The 16,667-nt window shown below is 38.6% G+C and overlaps 1 pseudogene; it reads right to left on the minus strand.

Moving 5' to 3' along the window:
- Positions 1-14,211: 14,211 nt before the first annotated feature.
- On the minus strand, positions 14,212-14,752 carry LOC489242 (annotated as a pseudogene).
- Positions 14,753-16,667: the final 1,915 nt, after the last annotated feature.

The following is a 16,667-nucleotide window of genomic DNA, read 5'->3' on the forward strand; positions in this document are numbered from 1 at the left end:
TTCAAAATATTTAACAATTGGTACAGTCAACGCACCCACCCACTGGAAGAGACCCAGCCTGAAATGCAGTGCCAGGGCATGCTGGCTGACTATGAGGCAGTAAAATAGATAAAGGGATTCACATGCCTTGCGTAGTCTGGGATATTTAAACCCTAGTACTGCAGATGGAGGACGAATTCTATCTTTGAGAACTCTTGATCTTAGACTACATGGTAAACTCGGATGAACTGGAGCAAAGACAAGATTATTTAGGGAACAAATAGTTCCCAGTGAGAGTTCTTGCTTTCCATCCAGAGAAAAAGCAATCCAAGGGCGTAGGATCTCTTCAGATATTGCATTTATTTAAGCTTATTACCCCACCCCTAGTGATATTTTGAATTATAGCTGATGGCCCTGCTTTTCATAATGTCAATACAAAGATGACTGCTCTCTCATGGCCAGGTCCACCTAACATAAGTAGTCACGAAGCGATTTAGCCAAAACCCAAGGTGTCTCATCTATTTCTCTAAGTAATTACATTGGTGTAAATACCTAGTGGACCTCGTTGCGTTTTGGGTTGTTCCAGATCACTGTTCCTCACAATTGACCGGTCAGCTCCACACATGCTATTTTGAAAGACAAATCTATCAAACTATTCCTGACACTGAGCCAAGGCTCTCCTTTGCCACATCCTTCACCATCTTTTGCTCATCCCAAGCAGTAGACTCACCTATTTGGTGTTTCATATGCCAGACAAGTCTAGGTTTTAAGAATCTATTTCCCGTGTAGTACTTAGTTCATTCTTGGCCTTACTTCAAGTTCTTCCTTTGGCTGGTTTGTCTGGAAGTAGGAAGTTTAGGGGCTATTTCAACACAGGGTGAAGACCAAGAATAAAACAATGATATTACAGCCTGAATCTAACAACATATCAAAATGTTCTTTATGTTTGTTGCTCTTTCTTTGTTGTAAAGTCAACATTAAATAAAAGAGGACTTATCCACAATCCCTAGATGATCTCCTTTTACGAGTATTTGTGTCACTTTCAATTTTGTATCTCTGTTCTTGCATTTTTTACACCAGATTGTAATTATTTGTTCATCTTCCAGAATACGAGTTCCTCAAGGGTAGGGTGCATGTCTTATTGATCTTATGCCTCCCACCACATGACACAGAGCCTGGAATGTCATATGAATTATAAATGTGGCGTATATATGTATGTGTCTGAGAAACTTGGGGTGCTTGGGTGGTACAGTTGTTTGGGTGCCCACATCTTGGTTTTGGCTCAGGTTGTTGTCTCGGAGTTGTGAGATCAAGCCCTGCATCAGACTCACTGCTCAGCATGGGGTCTGCTGAGGTTACCCTCTCCCTCTGCCTCTGCCTGGAACCTCTGCATGCTCTCTCTCTCTCTCACTCTCTCTCTCTCTCTCAAATAAATAAATCTTTTAAGAAAAAAAAAGAAAGAGAAACTCAAGTCACTGTAGTAATTTTTTTGTGCAAGTCATTCACTGATAGTGAACCAACTGGTCTGGCTGATATTTTCATAAAGGAGGTAGCTCCTGTGATGAGATAAGATTAGGTAACCAGGGTTTCTAATCCTACAAGGAGACTAACAGTAAAACTCCCAGAATCAAGTCCCTCAGTAACGACTCCTTAGCACTGTCAGAGACATGTAACCACTACGAAGATAAGGACTCAAGTATTTACTGCATTCCAGAAACAGTCTCAGCCTTTATTATTATTCTAAGAGCCACATGGAGGCCATAAAATACTTAGATTTATACTACAGACACAATATAAGTTAACTTGTTTGACCATTTTAAAAATCCAATCCACGTGTCCCTGAGGAATTCATTAACTGTTCATGATTAGAGATGAGACTTCTAGGCACCAAGCCATTCCATCTTCTGTGGGGTCATTTTTACTCCCATCTTGTGCCTGGTGACTATTTATCACTCAGCTTGGTCTTATCTTTTTAAAAAATATTTTATTTTATTTATTCATGACAGACACACACAGAGAGAGAGGCAGAGACACAGACAGAGAGAGAAGCAGGCTCCATGCAGGGAGCCCGACATGGGACTTGATCCCGGAACTCCGGGATCACGCCCTGAGCCGATGAAAGATGCTCAAACGCTGAGCCACCCAGGCATCCCAAGTTTGGTCTTATCTTAATCAGCATCTCCATAGAGCTGGATTAAACAACAATTCTTGACATGACCTAACAGTGCTTTCTCCTAAATTATTTTATGATTTTTGTACCTAAAGTCTGCCTTTTTTACTTTATTTATGATGATTCCCAGGAGTTCAGATTTTTGTACAAATTTACAAGTTTGCTTTTAATCCCAAGGTCTAAAGCCTTTAACTTTAGGATTCCTTCTGCTTTGTATTCCTCTCTGGATTTTTATCCTACTAAATGTCATCTGAGTAGGAATAAGAAGCATGTATTCACTGAGGGTGAATGGCTGTGTAGAATGCTGCTCTGGTTAGATGTGTCACACTGTTGGGCAAGTGTCACGTCCTCGCCTCGTCATGGTCAGATCAAAAATCATACTAGGCATCTACACTTTTCAGCTAAGAGAATACTTCTCTGCTATTAGCAAGTGCTGCCTTTCTGTTCTTCCTTTTAACCATCAAACTACATTACCTATTCCAAATAACATGTTTCAACCTAAAATAGTTGTTGCATTAAGGGGAATTCCATAGAATTAAAAGGAGAAAAGTAGACTGAAAAGTAAGCGTAATACTTATACCTGGGAATGTGACTCTTGGAAGCTGCTTGAGCCAATTTTTTAACCTTACTCAATTCCACGAATAATTTAAAAACACAAAGAGCAGAGAGCTTGGCACATGAAAATATTTGTCGGATATTTGTCCAATGATTGCATGAATACTTCTGCACTTAAAAATAAATCTCCACATTTACTAATTAATTTGCATTAGGGTAAGCATCACACATCTTAAGGGCATAGACCCATGTGGCCAATTCAGAAATGTTTTATTCTATACTAATAATTACCACTCCCTTGAAATATCAGAATCCCCCATGAATGGCTTAAAAGGCCTACAAACTTCTCTCCTTTTCATGTATAGACTATATTTGCCCTGACCAATAGAACTTCCTCTAATATTGAAAATAGACTATAACTCCACTGTCCACTACAGAAGCCACAAGCCACATGTGGCTACTTAGCACTTGAAATGTGACTAGTACAACTAACCAATTGAATTTTACATTTTATTTAATTTTAATTAAAATCTAAGTAGTCACATGTGGTTAGTGGCTGCTATATTGGAATGCACCGCTCTATAAAAAGATCAGAAAAACAAAATTTGAAACATGGGAAAACACACTTAAAGGCACTCCTATATGTCTTCACCATTTTTGCTCTCCCATGGGGGTGACACAGTTTATTCATTTATCTTGACTTCCTTTGTTGTGATTATTTTTGAATTTTGTAGTTTTAAGGATGGTTAATGCTGTTCCATCAACCAATTCTTTGCTCTGTGGTTCTTAAACTTGGCTGTGCATCAGCATCACCCCCAGAGATGCGATTCAGCATGTCTGGGGAGGGGACTGGGCATCTGTGTTTTTTAAGCTCCACAGATGATTCTGATCTGCAGCCAGGCTTGGGAATGACTCCTTTACACCAGAGATCCCAAACCAGCAGCCCTGGGGCCAAATACACCCTCAAAACATATGTTCATCCCACACAATGTTTTAAAATGTTTTGAATTAGTTGCCAACTTCTACAAATTGTTTTTTTTTTTTTTTAATCAAAAAAAAAAAAAAAAGTGGAGTTGAGTAAAGGCTGCCCCCTTTGGATACAAAACATAATTTCTTTGGTCCAATACTATTTGTCTACTTCATACTGGCCCAACTCCCAATAGACATTGAGTTTGAGAACCCTTTCTTATCCCATATCTGTGTAATACTTGCCAAAACAGGCAGAAATTCCTTTAGATCAATGTACCATTCCTAGGAGGGAGTACCAACTATTTTATCATGGGGCTGCCTATAATCATCCTACCATCTTGTAAAACCCCAAATAAGAATGATGGAATTCTCAAAAAGACAGTGGGTCCCAACCCAAGGCCATGAGACCAATACTGTTCAGGGACAAATCATTAAATTCAAGGAAAAGAAGGTCATACTTTGGATTTTTTATACCCTGAACTCTCTCACCTGTAGCACCATAAGGCATGCCAACAAGACAGTCAAGGAGGGCATCTTTGTTATAAGTTCTTATCTCTATTTTGAAAAAACTTTTAATGGCTCTTCTATCCTTCATCTAGGTTCCTTTTCAATACATTTGTATTCAGCCATCATTGCTCAACATTAAAAACAGCTGATCACACTTGTTTATCTTTCTCTCTCTTGAGAATCTCCTATAATAATAGCTAATAAATGAAAATATGTAAGTCCAAACAATAAGATGAAAGTGGATTCGCCATCGGTTGATGAAAACTAGGTAGAGGAGTGCTAATTAATTTAGAAGGGCAGAGGAAGGCTTAGCTTTGTAGTATTTGTGGAAACAATAGATCTTCATCCCAGAAAAATGTATGGATGTCAAACATTTTACAACCAATTTTAGGGATTTTCACAGGTCCCTGAATCCCATCCACTGATCCTAGTAGAAAAAGTCATTAACCTGAAATATGACACACCACTTTGATAAATACTTCTACTGGATACAAAGCATCAAAATGTCAGCCACAGCTTTGCCAACTGAAACATGATTATGGATCAAATGCTATGATTAGGCTTTACTATTAACAAAAGGGAAAGTAGCCTGGCATACCATTAGGCTTTAGTAAAGTGCAGGGAATAAATAGTCTCACTTCCAGGATCATGTTAAACTGTCATCTAGAACGTATAAGTGAAGGCACAGTTGATTTCTCAGCATACAATCAATATGTGACATTTGAATTTTTAAACAAATCCTTAGGGATATCCATGACAAGACTGAGACATTTCCTGAAATTGCACACATTGGAAATAGTTACTTGATGCCTTAGCCTGGTCAGTTCCACTAAATCAGAGCTGACTATTTTGCTCCTTTTTTATCCCCTTGAGTAGCAATTGGTTCCATCATTGAAGTGTTAAGAGTCACCTTAAGGCCATAAGCATACAATATGAAACAATCTTGTTTTCTGATTGAAATGCCTGCATTTCTATCTTCATGTATTTCTACAATGACAGGCATCAAAAGTAAAGGGAAAAAGTTGTTTGGTGGATTTTTTTTTTTTTCATAAAATGGCTTGCAGTTTTATTTCAGCCACTTGAGAAGGTTTAGATGTTTGCACATCTTGATTTCTCCCTGTTATACAATAGGTAATCTCTTAATATCTTCTTGTGCTGATTCTTTATTTTGCTTTCTGCAGATACACTCTCCCCACCTTGCTCTAGGCCGCTGGAGGCTAACCACTGTGAACCACATCTCCCAGGTTCCTGTGACAACTGAGTCCCAGTATTCAATGGAAGCCCTGGCAGGAGACCTGAACCAGAGAACTTTGAGACCAAAGATTGAACATACTTTGAAGGGCAAAAATGAGAAATAGGGCTGAACACAGAACTGATGGAAAAACAAATGCCTGGTGATCCTTGGTTATCTGTTCATATTTTTAAATGAGGTACTGAAAAGATAAGGGAATCTGGGTCTGTTATCAGCATTGGTTGTTTTGTCTTCTTTGTGTCAGATGATCAAGAAGAAAAATGGCTATTATTCTTTCCACCCCAACCTAAGTCTCTATCTCTGTCACTGTGTCCCCTGGAAAAATGCCTGCAGCAAGGTATCTACTAAGTAGGCAAAAATTTAGAAGTTTCTTCCTGGAGAAATCGAATGGTCCTAAAGAAAAGAGCTCCATATTTTTGCCGTTTGGGATTCTCTGAGACAATGCCTATTGCTCCTACATGGTCACTCTACAGCAAAGATAAAAAACTTGTGTATAAACACAGCTCCCAGTCAGCTTTTCTGTGTCCCATTCTTGAATATAAATCAATAGACAGGGATCACCAGGCATTGAGCACCTTCAACATGCAAGAAAATTTCTGAAATAATAAATTCATTTGGATGAGATTTGTAACCAACTGGGTACTGTAGAAGAGAAGATTAGTGAATTCAAAGAGAGGAAAATGGGAACTAGGCAAACTAGAAAAACAGAAAAATCAGTAGAATATAAAAAATGAGTAGTCTCAGAGTCCTGTATAGCAACTGGAAATCTAGAAGAAAAAGAGAGAATATGTTGCAGAAAGATATATTTGAGGATAAGATGTGATGAAAAATATCAGCTTACCAATTCAAGAATTTCAGTGAAGCCTGAGCAGAATAAACACAAAGAGACCCATACTAAGGCATATTGTTATCAAATCAGTCAAATGACTAAAAACCAAAGATAAAAAGAAAATCTTAAAAGCAATCAGAAAAATAAGACACATTACATATAGGGCACAGTGATGACATGGCATTGAATTCTCGGTCAGAAATGATGAAAGCTCTAATCAGAGGATCAACATCTGTAAAGTACTGAAAGGAAAAAAAAGCCTGTAATTTTGGAATTCTATATTCAGAAAAAGAAATTCTTTAAAAATGAGTGCAAACTGAAGACATTTTTCTGTTAAGCAAAAGCTGAGTGAATTCATCATCAGCATTTCCAAATGACAAGACAGGTTGAAGAAAGTATTCTTTAGGCTGAAGGAAAATGAAACTACATGGAAACTTATATCTATACAAAGGAACATAGAATGGCAGTTAATAGTGAAAAAAATTTGTGGGTAAATATAAAGGACTTTTTTCTCTTGTTTTTTCTTTTAACTTCCTTAAAGGATTTTTGACTGTTTAAAGCAAAAATAATACCTTGTGGGACTTATAATGTGGGTAGGAGTAAAAATATGAAGAGGAAATGAGAGAAAATTAAAGTATACTTGCATTCATTTTATGTGGAGTAATACGGAACTACTTGAACATAGAATGTACTAAGTTAGAGATCTATATTGTAGATCCTAGAGCAATCAATAAAAACAAAACCAAGAGGTATAGCTAATTAGCAATAGAGAAAATTAAATGAATTACTACAAAGTATTCAGTAAATCCAAAAGAAGGCAAGAAAAAAGAGAAAAGATACATAAAAATAGGGGAAAAGGGAAATAAATACAAAAATAATATACTTAAAGGCAATCATAATAATTGCACTAAATGTAAATGTACTAAACAGATTGCTAAAATGGATTAAAATACAAGACCTGACTATATGCTGTCTATAGGAAATACACTTTAATTATAAAAGTATAGATGTGTTTTTTCCCTATACTTTTTATTTTTATTTATTTTTTTAAGATTTTATTTATTTATTCATTCATTCATGAAAGACAGACAGAGAGAGAGAGAGAGAGAGAGGCAGAGACACAGGCAGAGAGAGAAGTAGGCTCCATACAGGGAGCCCGACATGGGACTTGATCCCGCATCTCCAGGATCAGGCCCTGGGCCAAAGGCAGGCGCTAAACCGCTGAGCCCCCCAGGGATCCCCCCTATCCTTTTATTTTTAACCTAAGTTCACCAAAAGACTTCAAACATGTTCATAGCATCTTGATTCATATAACTCAAAACTGAAAACAACCCAAAGACTCCCACAAAAAGAAAATGGATAAATTGTAGTATGTTCATATAATGGAATATTACTCAGAATAAAAAAAGGAGAGAAGAGAAACAAACTAGATACAACAAAGGAGTACAACTACTGATACTGAATGATTCAATTGATATCATGCTCTAGGACTGATATACCTAATCTAATGTGAAAAATCAGAAATTTGGTTGTCCCAGGAGAGTGGCGTGGTGGGATTGACTCAGGAAGGGCACAGGAGAATTTTCTAGGGAGATGAGAAGGTTTGTGTCTTTTTTTTTTTTTTAAGATTTTATTTATTTATTAATGAGAGACACACAGAGAAAGGCAGAGACATAGGCAGAGGCAGATGTTGATGTGGGACCCAATCCCAGGACCCCAGGACCACAATCTGAGCAGAAGGCAGGCACTCAACCACTGAGCCACCCAGGTGCCCCGTGTCTTTTTTTTTTTTTTTTAAGATTTATTTATTTGAGAGACAGAGTGAGTGCACACATGTGCATGTTTAAACAAGTTTGGAGGAGGGTCAGATGGGAAGAATCTCAAGCAGACTTCCTGCTGAGTATGGAGCCTAATGTGGGGCTCAATCTCATGACACTAAGATCATGACCTGAGCCAAAATTGAGAGTCAGAGGCTTAACTGACTGAGCCACCCAGGCTCCCCAGAGAATGTTCTGTGTCCAGAAGGATATGGGTTAGATGGGCATAAGCATATCAAAACTCATTAAAATATACACTTGTGATCTGTGGATTTTACTGCATGAAGTTATACCTCAAAATTAAAAGATAAAAAAATTAGATGAAATTTCATTCATAATAACAATAAGATTTTAACAACATAAAGTTGGAAGATAGCTTCTTTAACATGATAAACTGAGTATCTCTCTCAAAAACCCATTGACAAAAAAACCTATTGAAAACATCAACATTTTAGTGCAAAATTTAGAAACGTTTTTATCAAAGGCAGCTAGAAGGCAGAAATATCTGCTGATAGCCATATTGCTCAGTATTTTATTTGCCCTTGTAATAAGATAAAAGCATGACAGACATAGCGTGACTTTTTACTACCACCTTTTAATATTTCTTAAAGCATGGGAATGATACCTGTTATAAAAATTAAATGAAAATATCAAAGATAAATGTTGCTGCTTAGCTAAGGAAAAAAAAATGAGCAATAATAATTTGAAATGAATAGCATCCTTTTCTGACAATATTATTGTCTGTATAAAAAAAATCCAAAAATATCTATGGATGGGTTACTAGATTTCTGGTGTCTCTTCCCCTTATAAGGAAACCACTTTTATTGTATTAGGGCCCCATTCTTATGAGGTCATTTAACCTTAATTACCTCCCTAAAGGCCTTACTTCCACATATAGTTATATCGGGGGTTAGGGCTTCAACATGCACATTTTTGAGGGGACAAAATTAAGTCCATAACAATTAGACTCACTAGTTCATTAGTGTTTTGATTATGTATTGTGTAAAACCATCCCCAAACTTCTTGTTTTATTGTCTCAATGCAATAATAGTAATTCAACACTTCTCATGACTCTACATTTAGCCAGGTGGTTCTTTTGCTTCATGTTGCATAGATAATGCTTTTGTCAACTTTTTCACTAGCACAAAACATGGTATACCATCCTTCTAGACTTCAGTAGTAGTTTCCCCACTGCTTTTTCAAGCTTCCACTAACACTCTTTTTGTTCCCCTGGTAGTCTCTAGCCACTGTCGTCCCAAGGCCATGCCTCATGCGTTAAGTCGTTACTATAGCAGTATCTCCCTTTTAGGTACCGATTTCTCTTTCAGCTAGTGTTTGTTGTGGAATAAAATACCCCAAAACTTAATGGCTTAAATCAACAACAATTCATCATTTCATGTAATTCTGTGGGTTGGCTAAGCAGTTCTCTGCTGCTTTCACTTAGGCGCATTCACACAGCTGCATTCAGCTGGCAGGTCAGCTGGCTGGGTGCTGAAACAGCTGGGTTTCTGTTTCCATACGCTCTTTTATCCTGGGCTTTCTTATGGTATGGTGGTCTCAAGGCAGGATTCCAAGACAGTGAAAGCAGAACCCATATCACTTCATGTACCCCAAGCTCTGGAGCTTGCAAAATGTCATTTTTCCCACATTCTATTGGATTAAAGCAAACTGCAAATCCAGCCCAGATACAAGAGGTGGGGAAATAGGCTCCACCTAGAAGGTCCAAGGAATCTGTGGCCATATTTACTACAGAAAGTTATGCCATGTTCCTAGATGGAAAGACTCAATATCACAAAGATGTCAGTTCCATCAAATGAAACTGTGTGTTGTCATATCAACCAAAAATCCCAACAGGGTATTTCAGGAAACTTGGTTAAGTTGTTCCTAAAATTCATAAGGAAGAGCAAAGGGCTCAGCATCACCACCACAATTGTTGAGGAAGAACTGGTCTTCACAGATATTGAGATTTATGAGACTATTAGAACAGCAGACTATAAGTATAGCAATACAAAAATTGCCCAGAGGAAATGGCTAACCATGTGAAAGGATGTTCATTGTCATTGGCCAGATGGAAGACAGATACTGACTGCTCACAAATTTTCCTTCTTTCTTGCTAACAGATTATCCTGTCTTTTTTCCTCTCCCACATCCAATAACCATGGACTTCAGAAGATAGAGTCCTTCTGAAGAGACAAAGTGTGAACCTTGATTAGTTCATGATTGGTTTAGAAATGAGCATGTGATACGAATCCAGCCAATGAGACATGAGAGTGCACCTGCTGGGTGCACAGGAAGAAAGGCACAGGAGGAAAAGACAGGGCCCCTTCACTTCTTCCAGCGTTTGGAAACTGTTATGCAAGAGTTGGATCCTTGGAGCTACTGTCCTTTGTACAAACTTGAGAGAACATCTGAATCAAAAGGAAAAATTCTAAGAATTTACAGAGAGAAAATGAGGAAAGAGATAGGATTCTTGATTTTCTTTGAGCTATTCATTTAACCTCCCGTGGTACCTCCCTACCTCCTGAGTGGTGTGCAGAGCCACAAGCAATTCATGTGGAGCCCACACAATACGCAACATAAATAGGATATATCACATCCTAAATGGTTTGATGGAGCAATTCACCTTTACAGGTTTTTTTGTTTTGTTTTTGTTTTGTTTTGTTTTTTTAGATTTTATTTATTAGAGAGAGAGAGGCAGAGACACAGGCAGAGGGAGAGGCAGGCTCCATGCAGGGAGCCCGACGTGGGACTTGATCCTGGGTCTCCAGGATCAGGCCCTGGGCTGAAGGCAGCGCTAAACCACTGAGCCACCGGGGCTGCCCCACCTTTACAGTTTAATACTGAAAATACACGGGATTGGGGTTAACTAGACTTAGTGTGGTGATCATTCTGTAGCACTATGCTGTCCATTAGATCACCAGAACTTTTTCATCTTATGACTGGAAGTTTGTATTTTGATCAACATCTCTTTACTACCCCCACACCCTGGTCCCTGGTAACCATCATTCCTGAGACTTAGAATAAAAACTCCCTTATCCTTGAGTATTCTTCAGATATCTACTTGTATTCATGTGAGTTTGGCTTTTCTAGATTCTGCATGAGTGATATACAGTATTTGTCTTTCTCTGTCTTACCTCTTTCACTTAACAAAATGCCAGCAAAATATATTTTTAAGGTACATATCTCTGTAAGAAAATACCCTAATTACAGATTTCACTTTTGGTAAGTTAAAGACTTTGTGATTTCTCTCTCAATTTTTGAAAAGTACAGAAGAATTTGCACTTGTGGAATGTTTATCTTTTATAATTATATTTTAATTTTAAGTTTATTTATTTGTTTTTGTTTTTTTAAGAATTTATTTATTTATTCATGAGAGAGAGAGAGAGAGGCAGAGACACAGGCAGAGGGAGAAGTAGGCTCCACGCAGGGAGCCTAATGTTATTTATTTTTTTAGTAATCTCTACACCCAACATGGGGCTTAAGCCCACAATTCTGAAATCAAGAGTCACATACTCTTCCAAACAAGCCAGCCAGGTGCCCCTGTACTTGTAGAAAGTTTTAAGCCGTGGAGATACTAAAGAATTTCATGTGGAGGGGCAGAGGGAGGAATAGGGTAACTGGATGATGGACATTAAGGAAGGCACATGATGTAATAAGCACTGGGTGTTACATAAGACTGATAAATCACTGAACTCTACGTCTGAAATAATACATTATATGTTAATTAATTGAATTAAAAAAAATAGAAAAGAATAGTGTCCTGAAACTGCAGTCCCACCCCAGAGGGAGAGGAGAGCATAGACTCCATTTCCAAAAATACTTCTTAGCCTTCTGTACCTTTTGACATCTCCTTTTAAACCAAGATTGGTAGCCATGGAACCAATAGCTTACCAGTCTGTCTAGTTAGCAGAAAAATAAAACATTGTTTTTCAGGTGCCATGTCTATCAGAAAAGAAACCAACTGGGATCGCTGAGTGGCTCAGCAGTTTAGCACCTGCCTTCGGCCCAGGGCATGATCCTGGAGACCCGGGATCAAGTCCTACATCGGGCTCCCTGCATGGAGCCTGCTTCTCCCTCTGCCTGTGTCTCTGCCTCTCTCTTTCTCTGTCTCATAAATAAATGAATAAAATCTTAAAAAAAAAAAAACCAACTATCAAAACCCAATCATTCTAGCTCTTTTGATTGGATAATGATATAAGATGTTATTCATAAAACCAAAAAAAATGTTAACAAAGGAGTATAATTCTTTTTTAAAAAATGAATCAATTTAACTCATTGGAAAAGAACATATAGTATCTCAGTAGATACAGAAAAAGTATGGTCAAGAAAAAATCTCTCAACAAATTACAGTTGACCTTTGAACAATGCAGAGGTTAGGGGACCCAAATTCCTGTGCATTCAAAAATCCTCATAAAACTTTTGACTCCCCATAAGCTTAACTAGTAATAGCCCACTGTTAACCAGAAGCTTTACCCATAATGTAAAGTTGATTAACACATATTTTGTACATTATATGTATTACATACTGTATTCTTACAATAAAGTAAGCTAGAGAAAAGAAAATGTTATTGAGAAAATAACAAGAAAGGCAGGCACCTGGGTGGCTCAGTCACTTAAAAGTTTGCCTTTGGCTTAGGTCATGATCACTAATCAAGCCCCACATCAAGCTGCCTGTTGCCCTCTCCCTCTCCTTCTCCCTCTCCCTCTGCCTCTGCCTGCTGCTCCACCTATTTGTGCGCGCTCTCTCTCTCTCTGTCAAATGAATACAATCTTTTAAAAAGCAAAGAAAATAACAAGAAAGAGAAAATACACTTATAGTACTGTAGTTATAAAAAAATCTGTGTATAAGTAGATTCATTCAGTTCAAATCCATGTTATCAAAGGGTCAACTGTAGGAAGAGAATTACCTTAATTTCTTTTCTTTTTTTAAAAAGATTTTATTTATTTATTCATGAAAGACACACACGCAGAGAGAGAGAGGCAGACACAGGCAGAGGGAGAAGCAGGCCCCATGCAGGGAGCCTGATGTGGAACTCGATCCCAAGACTCTAGGATCACACCTTGGGCCAAAGGCAGGCGCTAAACCGCTGAGCCACCCAGGGATCCCCAAGAATTACCTTAATTTCATCAAGAAGATCTTTTTTAAAAAATCAGCAACTACATTTTACTTAATAGTGAATTTTGAACATTTGTTTCTTGAGTTGGAATTAAAACAGGCATGATCACTATCACCACTTCTGTTCTACACTGTACTGGAGGAGGTACTAGTCAGTGCTGTAAGGCAATAAAAATAAAAGAAACAAAAGGTAGAAGAAAAAGTAAAACACTTCTTTGGAAAAGACAAGTAGGGCAGCCCGGGTGGCTCAGCGGTTTAGCGCTGCCTTCGGCCCTGGGTGTGAGCCTGGAGACCCAGGATGGAGTCCCACATCAGTCTCCCCCCACAGAGCCTGCTTCTCCCTCTCCCTCTGCCTGTGTCTCTGCCTCTCTCTCTCTCTCTCTCTCTCTCTCTCTATCTCTCTCTCTCTCATGAATAAATAAATAAAATCTTAAACAAAAAGGAAAAGAACAAGTATATTTGTCATTATTTGCAGGTAACATGATTATGTATGTAAAAAAACCAAATGAATGTACAAGCTATTGGGATTAATAAGCACAGTTCATGGAAACAATCTCAATATCTTTTTGTCTCCATTCAGAATGTATTTTTTCAATAAATCTTTTACCAAACAAAATTCAAAAAAAAAAATCTCATGTGGAACTGGAGGTAGTTTGAACATAAACATAACAGAAATCCAAACCTGTTATGGTGAGAATGGCAACTCTCTTGAACTCAAGAAAGAATGAAATGGGACGCCTGGTGGCTCAGCGGTTGAGCATCTGCCTTTGGCTCTAGGGCCTGATTCCGTGATTCCGGGATCGAGTCCCTCATCGGACTCCCTGCTTGGAGCCCCCTTCTCCCTCTGCCTGTGTTTCTGCCTCTCTGTCTCTCATGAATAAATAAATAAAATCTTTTTTTTTTTTTTAAGAATGAATGAAATGCCAGTGACAGTGAAACTTTTCTCTCTACACCTAAACAGAAAGGTCTCTCATACCAGAAGTTTCTTGCATTCACACATACACAGAAAAGCTACCTATAAAACAAAAGCCAATTATACTGTGGAAAATACAAATTGCAGAAAACCACAAGTCAATAGAAGAAAAACTACTGGTTTACATGAGAGGAAGGGACTTCGCTCTGAGCCGCTACTTGGTGAACGCTGCCACCACTGCCCACAGGACCTCGTTGGTGTTGGCCTTCAGACATTCCACCTCAGGGTCTAAGTCAAGGAGCTGCCGCACTCTCTTGGTGGCTAAATCGTACTGCTCGTCCAGAAGGGGGGCGAAAGCATTCTCCAGGACGTCGGAGGCGTGTGCCAGGTAAATGAGGGCCAGCAAGCGCTTGTCCATGCGGTGAGGGTCATTCACCCATTTGTCAAGAACAGCTTCCTGTACCTTCTTGATGAGGCGCTGCTTAATATTGTTGTTGGTGAGGGGATGTGTCGTCATGTCAAAAAGTAGGAAGTTCTGTTTCTCTGTGGTCAATACGCCCTTCTCTACCAGACATTCAATCATTTTTGCATGTTTCTTAACTGGTGGTACAGTTCCAAGAGATTCCACATCTCACCTAAAACAGAAGTTTTTAAGAATTAGAGAATTTCAGGTTTATTTTTTTATACTCTTAATGTGAATGGTAAAATGTGTTCACGGTAGCTGGTGTATTTCTAGGGAAGTAGAATACGAAAAGTATTTTATGTCGGCCTGTATTCCCATAAACGTGAACTCCCTGTGGGACAGGAGTCATATTTTATTAATCTCTGTAGCTCCAGCACCAGGTATATTTTCTGCAATGTAGTATTTTGTCAATAAACCTTCATTAAAGAGAATGAATGAACTATTCCAATACACAAATTAGAATAGCCGGCTGATAGTTTTAGTATGAGGTAGGACTGAGCCAAATTCTGCATTTCAATTGGTATGAAGGTGTCAATAAATAACCAAAGGAAAAAATGAGAGGTTTAATTTTTTAAAGATTTTATTTATTCATGAGAGACACACAGAGAGAGGCAGAGACACAGGCAGAGGGAGAAGCAGGCTCCCTGCAGGGAGCCCAGTGCAGGACTCGATCCCAGGACCCTAGGATCACGCCCTGAACGGAAGGCAGACTCTCAACCCCTGAGCCACCCAGGTATCCCAAGGTTTAAATTTTTAACTTTTTGAAAGAATAATTTTAGATTTTCAGAGAAGTTATGAAGATAATAGGGTTGCCATGTGTACCACACCCAGTTTGTCCCACGCCCCAGCTGGTTTCCCCATTAGTGTGGTACTTTTGTCACAATTAATGACCTAATATTGATACATTTCTATTAACTACAGTTCATACGATATCCAGATTTCCTTAGTTTTCACTTAATATTCTTTTTCTATTTCCAGATCCTGCCCAGGTTACCTCATTCTCCTTACTTGTCATGTTTCCTTAGGCTTCTCCTGGCTGTGACAGTTCTTCAGACTTTCCTTGTTTTGAGGACTTTGACAGTTTTGAGATACTGGTTTTGAGGCACTTTGTAGATTGTTCCTCTAATGGGATTTTTCTGACGTTTTTCTCATGATTAGACTGAGATTATGGGTTTTTGGAAGAGAGACCACAAAGGTAAGGTGCCATTCTCCTCACTTCATGTCAAGAGTGGACACTATGAACATGACTTATCACAGTTAATGGTGACTTTGCTCAAGTGGCTGAAGTAGCGTTTGGCAGGTTTCTCCAGCACAAAGCTAATCTTCCCATATCCCTTTGCATTTTGGACACTTGAAAGGAAGTCACTATGTAGAGCACGCAGTTAAGGAGTGGTGAGACATGCTGCACTTCTTTGAAGGTGAGGTATTTACAAACATTATTTGAAATTGAAAGTTTTATTTCCATTACAGAATTAAATGGAAATCCTCATTAAATATGGCTGGTTGAATAAGTGTTCCTGAAGAAAATGCTTTGAAAATGAGAGCAGAAAGATTTTTGTAGAGGCACACACCTAGTAGAATAGGAAAGAAAACAATAGCAGTAAAACTTTGGACACTGCAAAATAAATGGAAAAGTGGTAGACGGATTAGTGGAGCCAAGGAAGCTAATCCTAAACTGGCAGTAGGTAAAGCAGAGAGGTAACCTACTTTACACTGTAAAGCCCCCAGGCGCAGGAATGGGCACTGGATAGCTGTGGAAATCGGCGGGAAGGAGCAGATAATGTAGGGCTAAAAATAGAGAGATTGTTTGAAAGTCTTTTTAGTAGCTAGCATCTCCAGATCTTCTCATTGGCTCTGTACAGTCAGCCCCATAAAAGAGAATAAAACAGAAGGTCCCTGGACTCAGGTACACAGGCCTAGTCAAAGGAGGCAGGCATCTCTTACTGAAAACAGGGGTATCAAAAAAATTTATGTCCTACAATTTGTGACATCTTAGTCTTCTGTTTCTTCACAATTCCTTGAACCCTGGAAGCAGGATTATCCCCTGCAGCCAAGACATTAGGAGAGATGTCTCTGAAAAATTCTACCAGCCCAATA

This window comes from Canis lupus, chromosome 4, assembly GCF_011100685.1.
Source record: "Canis lupus familiaris isolate Mischka breed German Shepherd chromosome 4, alternate assembly UU_Cfam_GSD_1.0, whole genome shotgun sequence".
Classification (NCBI taxonomy): domain Eukaryota; kingdom Metazoa; phylum Chordata; class Mammalia; order Carnivora; family Canidae; genus Canis; species Canis lupus.